Source organism: Gossypium hirsutum, chromosome A10 (genome assembly GCF_007990345.1).
Source record: "Gossypium hirsutum isolate 1008001.06 chromosome A10, Gossypium_hirsutum_v2.1, whole genome shotgun sequence".
Taxonomy (NCBI): Eukaryota; Viridiplantae; Streptophyta; class Magnoliopsida; order Malvales; family Malvaceae; genus Gossypium; species Gossypium hirsutum.
Genome location: NC_053433.1, coordinates 91790124 through 91804125, shown reverse-complemented (window position 1 = coordinate 91804125; position 14002 = coordinate 91790124). Strand labels below are relative to the sequence as shown.

At 32.9% G+C, this 14002-nt stretch overlaps 1 long non-coding RNA gene across 1 annotated transcript; it reads left to right on the top strand.

Moving 5' to 3' along the window:
- The first annotated feature begins 10972 nt into the window (after nucleotides 1-10972).
- Nucleotides 10973-11938, top strand: LOC107895988 (uncharacterized). The gene is made up of 2 exons (XR_001683541.2): nucleotides 10973-11445; nucleotides 11539-11938. It is a non-coding gene; the product is annotated as an uncharacterized lncRNA (long non-coding RNA).
- The last annotated feature ends 2064 nt before the right edge of the window (nucleotides 11939-14002 follow it).

Genomic DNA, 14002 nt, shown 5'->3' with positions numbered 1-14002 from the left:
TAGCTCTTTGAAACTAGAAATGAATTGTGTGTTTTCTCTTAATGGACGAAATGAATAGAAAAAGAAAAATGGGAAACATTCAGGAATGATTATGGTTTTCTCCAAAATGGAGAAATGGAATCATTTGTAAATGAATGTAGGTTTCTAAAAATGAAAATAAAAATAAAAATAAAAATGGAAACTTGCAATCCTATATAGGAACTTAAAAATTATGGAAGAATGAGTTTATGTTTTTGGACTGTTTTGAAGCTTGAAAATGAAAATAAATCATTCGGTCATAGCGAACATGTTGAGTTGTGACATATTGAACGAATTGTCTCGAAATTTTATCGAGGGTAAAATAATCAAAATTTTATCAGGGGTAAAATTGGGGTAAGAAAATTATTTAATATATAGATATTAAAGTTTATTTTGGGAAATAGAAAAACTAAATTGGGTTGGATCATATTACAGAGTACTTGGTCAAAGAGGCCCAAGAAGTACTCGTAATTGGACTCGATGTGAGAGAGACCCAAAACCCCTCATATAACATGAAGGGGGCGGCAACCCTAGTGGAAATACAAGGGTGAGTTGTTCACTCCTCTCCTACTCTAAGTAGGATACTGTTTTTCTATTTAAAATAAACATTTACAACTCTATAAGGGTTCTACCTTCTCTTCCTATAAATAGATGGCACTGATAGAGCTATTAAGACAACTTTTGAGAGATTTTTATTTTTCCAAAAAAATAAAGAGAGTTCATTCTCAACTTATAAACATATTTTTCATAATAACAATTTTATCGGTTTCTATTAAAGAAGAGAGAATTTTCGTTTTCACCCAAAAAAGAGAGAAAACTTTTTCTAGTTCTGTGTTTCAATTCAATTGGTTGGAGCCCACACTCAAAGTAGTTCCTGATACGAGAATAACAGAGAAGACCATTTGGTTGAAAGCAGGAAAACATCAAGGATCTGCTTATCCAAAAACACATGTACGAATTCGGTTAATGTTTATTGCTATAAATATTACAAACCGGATCGATTTTCAAAATTTTAATTGTCCGCTATACAAGAAAACCATTTTCAAACAAGTTTTTTCCAACACAACCAAATCACTCTAGAATCACAAATCCAAGTTTCTTATTCACAATCCTAAAAATTAGCTAGTTTTGCTGAAATAAATGTTTCAGCACTCAAATATTGTTTCTAATTCTCAAATAAGTTTCTAAGCATACTAAATATCATCTAATTACAGATCTAAACCATCAATTTCTCCTAAGTACACGAATTTAACTTTTCTGAAAAAATCAAGCCTATATGAACATTTAAAAGGGGAAAACGTCCAATTCATTAAAATTCATTAAAGATTTGTTAAATTAAAATCAAATTCCATTTATTTATATCAAAATAAGTTAAAATCACTGTAAAACAACATCTTAGCCTAGAAGTTAAAATCATTGTAAAACAACATCTTAGCCTAGTATTACGAGATCTACAATTTTTAAGCCAAAAATCAGTTTAAAATCATTAGATTTATTGAGATCTTGATTAAATCCGTTAAAACTTGGATTGAAATAACAACATACTTAGTTTAATCCTAAAAAAATCAGAATGTTACCTCAATTTGATAAAAACAACAAGTTGATGATCAAATTCGAGCAAAAACGTATGAAGAAAAATAGAGAAATTTAGGTAGAAAACTTGAATATTTTTTTAAATTGAAAGAGGAATTTGTGGTTGGAAAGCTTGAAAGTAAAAAAGGATGAATCATTTTTTAGAGAAAAACTTTAATTTGGTGTTTGGGAAAATTTTGAATAAAGAGAGAAATGAGAGGGAAAGGATGGTGGGGGGTGTTAAATAGGCAACCAATTTTTAAAAATTGGGCCATTACTCCTTTAACCACCTCTAGTTTCTTCCATTCTTCAAATAGGTCCTTATTTTCAATTAAAACTTAATTTTTAAATTATTTCCAAATCCGATCTCATTTTAAAAAATCTGTTTTAACCAAATTATTCTCGGATACCTAATTTTTAATTTCTTAAACTTAATTTTTAATTATAATTATTTTAATATTTTATCTTATTTATTCTTACTTATTTTGATTATTTATCTATTTCTAATTTCTGATTCACTAATCCTCGATTTATAACCCGATTTTTAGGATGTGACAATCTTCATAGAGACATATAGTAATAGTGGTCTCCATAGAGACATTTTGCTTGGTCAAGTTGAAAAGATACATGTTAGGTTAGCTGTCAGAGCTAAACCTTTAAAATAAGATTAGGTTACTAGTCTGAGCTAGACCTGTGTCACATGTATCTTTGAGTCCACAACAAATACTGGATCTTGGTAATCATCAGTAATCAATCCATAATAGTGTGCACAAGAACTTTACTAAGTTCATCTAGGCATTTTCAATATATATTTCTTTACAATTAAATACAAATCGCACATTTTTACCAAATCGCTAACAATCCAAATTTCAATAAAACATACACATATTCAAAATTTAAATCCATAACAATTTAAATAAAGTCATACCATATGAACTTACCTGGTTAAATCAGCAAACAAGCCAAATTTGTAAGGACTAATCAATAATTTTACATTTTTCTTGATTATCTTTGGTCTGGTTCAATTCTCGATCTATTTAAAGATCAAATAACTTGAAGCTTCAACTATAGTTTTCTAGGTTTTCCTTAGCTCATTTGGTGGATGAAAGAAAGGAAATAAAAGATGACAACTTTAAGTTGCCTTTTATACTTTGATTTATTTTTAATGAATAAAAATTAAATTAATTAATCTTAACTAAACTAATTTTAAGCATGATTAACACATTTGGTGGGTTCCAACTAATATACACCACCGTTAGTCGTTTACTAATGGTCCAATTGCTCAATTGACCCTTCGACTAATTAAAAATCTATAGCGATAAACTTTTACAATTTAGTCTTTATACCTTAATTAGCTATCCAATTGACAAAATTAAGGGACCAAAATTTGATTAACCTTTATACTAACCTCGTAAATATTATTCTGAAACCATCACTTTCCAACACTATTGAAAAACGCGTTGTTACACTTTATCTCCTTTTCCAAATAAGAACGGAATGAACTCATTGGTTCCTTTGGTTGGCATCTCCCCAACTATGGCCAGAAGGTGTACAGGCTCTATTACACCTTATTCATATCCGGTTTGAGCTCACTGTTATCAGCTATGTTTATGTTTACTCCTACTCCTATTTCTACTACTACATTAGTTAGATCAAAAACACATTTTTCCATCTTCAACTCATCATCATGGTCTTTAATTCCAATCTCTTATCGAATTTCATTGTTGGACGCAATATGGTCAACATGGGTCCTTGTCATCAGATTCAGGAACATCATGCATGACCTTTTCCGTTGAAGTATTTACTTCGGACTGTATTTAGGAAATTTTGATCACCCGATTTAGCATGTTTTTTATGAAGGAAAAACGACGATCCGAGGAAGATCTCTAGCTTTCCATCATATCTATCCACTTGGACATATTGTACTTTGAGTGCTCCTCATATCCGCTATGATCCTCACCCCAATCTAAATAGGAACATTGAGATTCTAGGTAATGCTAACGTTGTAGATCATAAATCGGATAACTATTATACCATCCTTGGTTGTAGCTCTCTCTCTCTCTCTCTCTCTCTCTCTCTCTCTCTCTCTCTCTCTCTCGATAGCATATCCATACAAATCATATGGAGGTTTATCTGAATATTCATGCCTCTCATATTCCTCGCCATAACTCCACTAGTTCATAGAGGCTCCTTCGACTAACTCGACTTTAATTGTTCAGGTGTTGCTCATAATACCATATGTACATGTCATTATCCATGATTAAGTTAAACTTTAAACAAGGTAAATACAAAAATTAATAAAAGAGAAAATTAAAACTAATTTTCTAAGAAAATTAGAACACTATCTGGCTCGCTTATATTTCAACTAGTATTGCTTTAGTTAACAACCAATTCAATAACAATTTTACATCAACGCAATCCCCGACAACAACTGGACCGCACCCCAAGGCTTAGTGATCTACAATTAAATATAGAATTACGTGCAGTGTCTACAAGTGTACAGGTCAAATTGTAATATAGTTTATAGTTACAACGAAACACTTTGGAAGTATTCCAATGATCGTACCTAAGGGATTACTAAGTTGGTGAAAACTATTACTAAATAAGTTATCCAAAATTAAGTACTAGTTCTTTTTTGAGTCGAGAATTAATAGTGCAAATTCAAGATTAAGGTTGCCATAAAACTAATTAAATTAAACTAAACCTAAGGTTAAAACTATCGAAACTTTCTATTTCTTGTTTAAACGACGTAAGCTACTTAGCCTAAAGTTGTTTGAATTACTAATTATGAATTAAGCCAGTATTTACCTTAGTTGAGTTATTTACATCCATTGACTAAAAATACCCTCTCGGTCTTATCCTCGCTAAGAGTTACTACCTAGGATACCCTCTCGGTCTTACACAAGTATACAAATATCCTTTCAGTCTCACCTCTAAAAGAAGTTTACTAAAGGCTTGCACAATAGAATACCATTTTAGTACCGTTTGTGTAACATCCCGAAATAGGGCCTAGTCGGAATAGTGATTTCGGGACCACAAATATGACATCAAAATATTTATTTCATGATTATTATGAGGCCTAGAATATGATTATATGCATGTGTTAAAATTTCATGAAGAAATTCTTTGAGTAAGGTGTTCAATTGGAAATTAGGGACTAAATTGAATAAATTACAAAACTTGATTTCTAAAAGCAGATTGCATGAAATTGCTTTAGATTATAAAATAGAAGGTCTTGGGGAGAAATTTTCCCAATTTCTAAATTTTTGGACCAAAATGGGCTTGCTTGATGAAATTTCAAAGAAAGGGCTTAAGGGCATTTTGGTCATTTGGCATTTAAGTGAAATAAAATGGGAAAAATGAACCAAAAATCAGCCATTCTCCTTCTCCATGCTGCCGAAGTTTCTAGGGGTTTCCATAGCTAGGGTTTTCAAGCTTTCCAAGCTCAATAGGAAGTGCTCCCAAGCCCCGTTTTTAATGTTCTTTGCATTTTTGAAATCCTGGTAGCTTGCTCTCTCCATTTCTACCATATTTCATGCTAGGATTCATGTTTAAAAATTTACCCATGCATGAGTTGCTTGTATTTTGATGGATTATGGAGGAATATGAAGGATGAATGTGTATTAAACATCTTTTCTTAGTTGGTTTTCATGAGAAACCCTTATAAGGACTATTTTGCAAAAGATGTAAATGTGTGGTAGAAATGAGAAAAATATGGAAAATGTGGGCTACCATAAGAAGAAAAAGTGTTCAGCTAGGCTTGGGTAAGATAAAAAGTGCATGTGTTTCATTATACGAGCCTAGGGACTAAAACGTAAAAATATGAAAGGTTAGGGGAAAAACGGTCATTTGGACCAAGGGTAGATATTAAACTTGAAATGTATAATTTGGGGTATTAATGAGTTAATTTTGCTGTTATAGACCCCGAGGAACAAATTTCGGAGGTCGATCGAAGTAAACGCAAGGTTTCGGAATAACCGAGAAACAACTCCAAAAAGAATACCAGGTAAGTTCGGATAACTTAAAGTAAACCCCTAATATGCATAATTGAATGATTTATGAATACATGATGATTGCATTTATTATTGGCATGAAATATCATGGAAATACATATTTGATGGTAACATTTGAAAAATGTCTTGGTTGAGGTTGACAAAGGGAATTTGATGGATAAACCCTCATTGATATGTGTAAAGAGATCCTGCATCTGTTACAGTAAGGATTTAGCCTGGACGGGTAATCCGTGATCTCAAGTATGAAAAGGATCTAGCCCGAACGGGTGTTCCTTGAATGATCAAGCTCCCGAAGAATATGTGTGTGCATTATGGATTTATCCCGGACGGGTAATCCGATTAGGGTCTGAATTTAGCCTGGACTGGTAATTCAGATTCGAACTCAGTAAGGGTGTTTGTTGCAATAAGGGATTTAACCTAGACTGGTAATCCCGACATCACTTTATGAGTTCATGATATGGGGGATTTAGCCTGGACTGGTAATTCTGCCATAAGATGTGAGGTTCGTGGAAGTGCATATATGTGAAATGATCATTTGTGAGAATTGACGGATAATGGGTATTCCATCAAGATTTCCTAGAAACTCAACGGGATTAATATGATGTATATCTATAAGATGATGAATGATAAGCTCATCTACATAAATTATATGATGCTTTGTTATGTCACTAACTCATTGATTGAGTGCACGTGATAAGGAGTCGTTTCATAATTGATGATTTCATGATTTAAATATTGATGTATGCTAATTACTCGGTAAGTTTACTTTCTGGTTATTCGAGCTTACTAAGCATGTAAATGCTTACCCCTCTCTTTTCCCCTGTCTCACAGAGCTCGAAGACTCGAAAAGATTGGAAGACGATTGGAGAGTCAACACACTATCAACTAGACAAGCTTTGGTATAAAGACTTTGTTTGTTTTGTTCAATGGCATGTATAGTATTTTTTAGTATTTTGTTATATGTGTCATTTGATTTGTCAAATGAAGGCATGTAAAAATATGTTTATTTTTTTGTATATGGCCACAAAAATTGGCTTAATTGAAGTAGGCTATGTCCTACGAATTTATGCTTGGTTTTAATTACAAGTGATGGGTCGTTACCAATTGGCAATGAGTTACATGAACGAGCCAATTTTGGATGAATTAAAGTGACATGGGAACCCATAAACACTAAATGAGAAATAACCTATCATGTATGAAACTAATGATATGAGGTTTCCATACATCTAGTTTAACCAAGATTATTTACAAGTGTATAATTGCGTTTTACTTTAAATTTGATAACCACTAAACACAAGTAGTAGAAAGGGGTGAGTAAAGGCTTGGAAAATAACCTATTAGAATCCACATGGTTAGACACACGGGCATGTGTCTAGGCTGTGTGTGACACACAATTCCCTCCCATAGGCGTGTGCTATGGCCGTGTATCCCCTGTACTTAAAATTTTAGCTCAAAGTTGTACACGGGTAGGCCACACGGCCGTACACCATGGCCGTGTTAAAAAGACAGTGTCGTCCACGGGCAGGCAGCATGGGTGTGTGCCATGACCGTGTTGATAAGTCAGTGTTGCCCACGGCTGAAGGGCATGGGCGTGCCCCAAGTCACACGGGCGTGTGTGTCCACACGGCCCACCTACACGGGCGTGTGACACTTTATGGTAAGGAAAATTTTCCTAAGGAGCCTAAGGTTTATCGAACGTACCCGAATTTGTCCCGCACTGCCTTTAGGTATGTTATAGGCCTCGAAGGCCTATATAAGGGACAAGTTGTTCATGGATGAAAAGCTTATAATTTGAGTAAAACTTGGTGACCCAATTTGGTGCGTTTCAAAATGTAAAGTCCTAGTAATGCTTCAAACCCTACCCTTGCGTCAGGTACGGGTGAGGGGTGTTACAGTTTGTCTAATTATTCTACCAGGGTTGTCAATCCTAGTGTACTAAGAACTTTAACAAATGTGAATAAATACCCAATTCAGATAAAGAAACACCTAGTTAAGTAATCAATTACTCAAACAACAATGCAAGATTTGAATAATAGATCAGATTTTATTCTCCTATTCATACAAACTTTCAATTTACTAAATTAACTAAAGTGATATAAATAAAGAGGATACAAAAGAGAATGCTCATTGATTAAATCGAGATAACAACAAGCGTCTGAAATATTCTCCACTTGCAACGTCTAAACTTCAGGATAAAGAGATTTTGATTAAAAAAACATAAAGAAAACCTAATCTAATGAAAAATTTGAAAATTGAATAATGGTTTATTCGTCCTCTTAATATGATTATTAAGTTAATTATATATGTGAGAATTCTAAGACTAAAATGCCTCTCCGCTTAATACAACAATTATGACTTTAAATTAGAAAAAGATCCTGAACTGCCCATGAAATTGCAGCTGCCACGTTCGGAAAATCGTCGTGACGTGGAATACCTTCCTCATCCCGACATGGAACCCATTTAAGTCCCTTCCTTGAGTCTATCTTCAATGTCCTGACTTTCATGGCCCAATGTCACAACATTCACACCATTTTCATTCCAGAAGTTATTCTTGCGTCTATTTTTTATGTTGCAACTTCCATACTTTGTGGTCGTAATATTGGCAAAAATTTCAGCTCGAAATTGCATCTTTGGCTCCCGATCTATCCTATATAATCACATAACCTTATTTAGATATCAAATACCATAAAACTACTAAAAAAATCATAAATTAACTACTTAAACTATAAAAACATAAAATATTACTGAATTGACTTAATTTTACTATTAAACATGCTAAAATTATGTGAAAAGGGATACAAATCGTGACATTGGCAAAATTTTGAGCCCGAAGTTGCATCTTTGGCTCTCGATATGTCCTACGTAACCACATAACCTTATTTAGATATCAAATGCCATAAAACTATTAAAAATCATAAGTTGACTACTTAAACTATAAAAAACATAAATTATTACTAAATTGACTTAATTTTACTATTAAACATGCTAAAATTATGTGAAAAGGGATACAAATTGCAACATTGGCAAAAATTTCAGCCTAAAGTTGCATTTTTGGCTCTTGATCTATCCTACCTAACCAGATAACCTTATTTAGATATCAAATACCACAAAACTACTAAAAACCATAAATTGACTACTTAAACTATAAAAACATAAATTATTACTGAATTGACTAAATTTTACTATTAAACATGATAAAATTATGTGAAAAGGGATACAAATAACATGATCTACTATGGCAGATCAGTAGGAAGATCAAAGGACATCATGTCTTTTTTTAAGATTACCTCAAGATTTGATTTATATATTTTTGAAAACTCCTATCCCCAATGTCCTAGACATTTTATGTTGGGGTATACTAGCAATGGTTGGTTTACTCTGGCCAGTGCTTATGCTTTTGTGGCTGGTTTAGATATCAAGATTCTTGAACCCAATGCTAACCTTTGGAACCTAATTTGGAAAGCCAAAATTCCTTCTAAGATAAAATTTTTCTTGTAAAAATGCGAGCATTGTGTTATTCCTATGTGTATGTGTCTCAGAAGTCGACACCTTGTTTTGATGATCATTACTGTAGTGTACCATAACTCCAAAAGAGATCTCTCATCTCTTTAGAGACCTCTCATGACCTCTAGGAGTCCTTGTATACCAAGGTTCATTGTAGACTGTGTCCATATCCTTCTTGGACAGAGTGGATTATTGCTAGCCTATCCTCTAAGAAGTGGACGTCTTTCCCTAGCCTTTCTTGGTTTGTAGTGTTTTCTTTTGCTCTTTCGGAAATTTGATTGCTTCAGAATGTTGTTATTTTTGGAAGCCATTATCCTAAGGAAACCTTTTGTAAGTAGATATTATCTGCAACCAGGGAATTTGTGCCTATTCATCATCAGTACGATGTTTTCCCTTCCCCTCATTCTTTGGGGTCTCTTAGAAACCACCTAGTAGGGACTTCTTTAAGCTTAATACCGATGGGTCATCTCTTAATAACCCGGGGAAGGAAGGAGTCGGTGCTTTCATTTGGGACCACCTAGGGAATTGGACGATTAAATCTTATAAACATATCTCTTGCGCTAGTAGCGTCCAAGCTTAATTGTGGGAATTAAGAGATAAACTCCACCTATTAAGATCACTTAATATCAATGACCTAAATATTGAAGTTGATGCCACCATTGTTATTTTTCTAATGGCTAATAATAATTCTACCAATCTAATTCTCACCCCTTTGGTTGATGAGTGCAAGATGCTCCAACAATCTTTAACTACTAGACCTTTGCTGCATGGTTTTCAAGAAGGGAACAAATGCATCGATGCACTTGCTGATTTAGGGAGTAATTTACAATGTAACTCTCCCTCGAATGGTGTCTTGTCTTTTACTCTTTATCGGTTGTAATAATCCTCCTAAGTGCTCGGAAACCTTACTGCTTATTGATAAGCATGGTTGTTTTATATATTGAGTTTAACTCTCTTAATATTTTATGAATCTTATTCCCTTTTTCAACTAAAAAAAAATTCTCTGGCCCATCTTCATCCCCCTTTCCATGACTCAAAATAAAAATCAAGCCACATTTAGCTTTTCTTTTTAATTTCATTAATTGTTTTATTTTTTAAAAAATTTACTAGTATTATTTATTGTTTTACGGTGAGCTTTTAATTTTATAAATAATTTATTTAATTAATAGTAGGAATTAATTATTATAAAGTAGTTTAAATTAAAATTTATTATATAATAATTTAAAATTGATTCAAAAGTTAATATGTTTAATTAAAAAATAAAATAAAAAAAGATTTTTTTTTAAAAAAGGATACAAATACTAAATCAATATGCAAGTAATTGTATAAATCAAATTATTATTATATAAAATAAAAATAAAAATAAATCTTATCTCTAATTGAATTTCAAAAATTATTTAAGTGCTTTTTTAATATTTGAGTATCTTACATAAATGATATTTTGTTAAAATTGAATTAATATAATAATTTAAATAAAATAAGATATAAATTAAGATAGATACAAAAGCAACTTAAGAAAACAATTAAAACTAAGGTAGTCAATTTCATTCTGGTACCACCTGTATTGGCCAGAATGCTTTGTTCGAGTAGTAAATTAGACAACAAATTTTAAATTCCGTTTCGATGCAAATTTTGATCGGTACCAATTATACTAGTGCATATTAGTTGATTTCATCCATTCCAACCAAATTATGGTGTACCAACCCATAAAAAAATTATTCATTTTGAATTTACTTAATTATGAATTGTTCTATGTATGGTATGGGATGACTTATAGTTCAATTTTTGCAATAAATTTTTTTGTTTACATTTTTATCCTTTTAATGATGGATTTTCGTTTTGAACCCCCTTTTTTAATAGTTTGTTTGGTTTTATTTATAGGCTTGGAATTTGAAGTAGTTCAAAAACAAAACAAACCCTAAAAACAAATAAACAAATCACAATCAGAAAAGCAAAATGAAACAAAATAGTAAGACCAGACTCAAGAATCTTCGTCCAAACCCTTCAGTTACCAGAGAAACCAAAAACGCCCAAATCCCTTCCTTGTTCAGACAATCGAAGAAGCAGACATGGGAGGGGGATTGAGGTTTGCTTTCAGACACAAATGTAGTAGAATCCTCAAGCCAGAGACAATAATATAGTCAAGAAGAGCTACGATGGTTGCTGGAAATGATGGTCGGAATCTGCTAACTCACTAACTCTCGACAGTGCATCTTTAACCCATATGTGGTTTTCCAAACTTCTCATCGCCATTGCATGCGCAGCTGAGTTTCCTCCTCTGGCAACAAACTCGAATCGACAAGCTAAGAAGTTCCTTGCTAGAACCCTCACATCCCAGGTAATCGATCTAATATTCGAGTAATCTTCCTTATTTGCTTGAAATTTCTGAATAACGGTCCTTAAATCACTTTCCAACACTACCTGCATGAAGCCCATTTCTTTTGCGAACTAGAGACCATGAAGAATTGCAGTCGCTTCAACCATCACAACCGACTTGACCAAGTCATGAATTCTAAAACCAGAACCTATTGTTTGGACTTCTTCATCTCTAATAATGAATCCTGAAACAACTTTCTATTTTGAAATTGAATACCCTGCATCCACATTTACCTTGACCCAACTTGGAGGTGGAGGGACCCAGTGAATCATGGCTCGAGGGTTGGGATGCTGTAGAGTTGATGAAAGATCCTGATACTCCTTTCTATAACCCCTGATGAAGATAACATCCTCTTCAATACTTTGCATACTCCTTTGATGTAGAAATTTTATTGAGAGAATACCAAATAGCCTATACTATAATAAAAATCTCTTCTTTCTTTTGTTGTTTGAAATTTCAAAGAGCCAGTTTAACCACACGGTAAAACTTTCATCTGCAACTTCATTTGGCAATTGAAAATTTAATTTTGACCACACTTGCTTTGCAAACAAGCAATCACGACTTATATGTAAGATTGATTCACTAAAATCACGACAATGTGGACAATGATTATCTGTCATTATTCTTCTAAAATGTAAACTCTGAAATGTAGGAATAAAATTTTGACAAAATTTCCACACCAAGATCCAGATTTTTTATGTAACACCCTTAATTTGTCTTCATTGTCGGATTAAAGTTATGGAGTATTACTATACAAAACAAAACCTTTTAACTTTAAAACAGAACAATAATACAATTTAACATTTATTAACCAAGACTCAAAGTAATCATAGCAAACATACACATTTGGACCTTAAATCGAGGCTTTGAGACCCTAAAAAACAATTTGAGAATAATTAGAGACCAATTTGAAACAAATCAAAAAGTTTGGGAAAAAGTTGAAAAAATTAAAAAACATGGTCACAGGGCCTTGTGGACATGCGAATTATGAGACGCATCCTAGCTCGTGTGTCTATCTTTATAACTCACTGACTTGGGTCACACGCTTGTGTCGCAATCCGTGTGCTAGACCGTGTGTGCATTCAAAGTTTGGTGATACGATCGTGTCGCCAGGTTATGTAACTCTCTATGATCGTGTGGTTCAACTTGTATCTAAAATTTAAATGACATACGGTCATGTGAGTAGTAGTGTGACAACACGTGTCTCAGGTCGTCTGCTCCTAATTTAGCCTTCAAAACAAGTCATCTCAAATCCTATACTTGCACATCAGGACACACCTTTCCCACATACTTTTATATGACCCAAACACACCCAAACATAATCAAAACATACCAATTTAAGCATCCTATATGTTCTAATTAACATGTCATTCAAAGGCACCACATTTCATATACTAAAACCATTCATGAATAAGATTACAATACCACATTTCAACCATACAACATGGATACAACATATCACTTTTTTTTCAATCTATACCATCACAACTTACCAATTTAGCTAGGCATAACGAACATGACTATATTCAAAAGTTTTAATCATATACAAGCCAAAGACAAAAGGCATTATGCATATCAAGGTTTAGCACAACTCAAAACATTACCATATTGCCAAATTAACAACAATTTTTATACATGTCAAAACACATATCCCACATACACCATTTAGTTAGTTCATTCTTAATTTGTACCGCTTAGCCATACTTCTTCATAAGACACATAAAAGAGACCAAATTCACCTATTAACACAAGCATATACCAACTAATTTCAAAAGATATACATACACAAGTAGGTTAAGCATAGGCTCGAAACATATCAAATTAACATACAACCCTATACTTGCCATTTATAACCATTTCAATATATTCATAGGTTACCAAAGTGGATCGATAGATAGTGTGATCGTGCTCTGACATTAATTTCAACTGTTCAAGCGTTTTGATGATCTACAAAACAAATAAAACAATTGTATAAGCAACTAGTGCTTATTGAGTTAGTATAAAGTAAAATTAAACTTACTGAATACATTAAATTAAGCAATCAAGCATAATTTAGCTTAGTAATAGTCCAAGTTTCCTTTTCTATACATAACACTTCACATGGTTAGTTGATGAAGCAACGCACATATAAATTCAACCAAAATATAGTACATAACATTTCAACATTTCCATTTCATAATTCATCATTCATACATGTATAATGAACCATCTTTTTCTTTTAATTACATATATCATTATAATCCAATTCATTATTCAAAATCATGGTTCATTTCATAAATTCATATACTCATTTAAGCTTTTTTTACACGTTGAACCAAATAAAATAATATCGGATATTCGGGAAATGCTCACACATAGTGTGCCTTTTCATGTAACTGTAATCGTATTATATAGTGCTCACACGAGCTGTGAAATGAGCCTGCTCACATGAGCTGTGGGTCAGGATGTTAGCTACTCAATGCTACTCACACGAGCTGTGGAGTATCTGCAATAAATGTAGGACCTCAACCATCGGTAG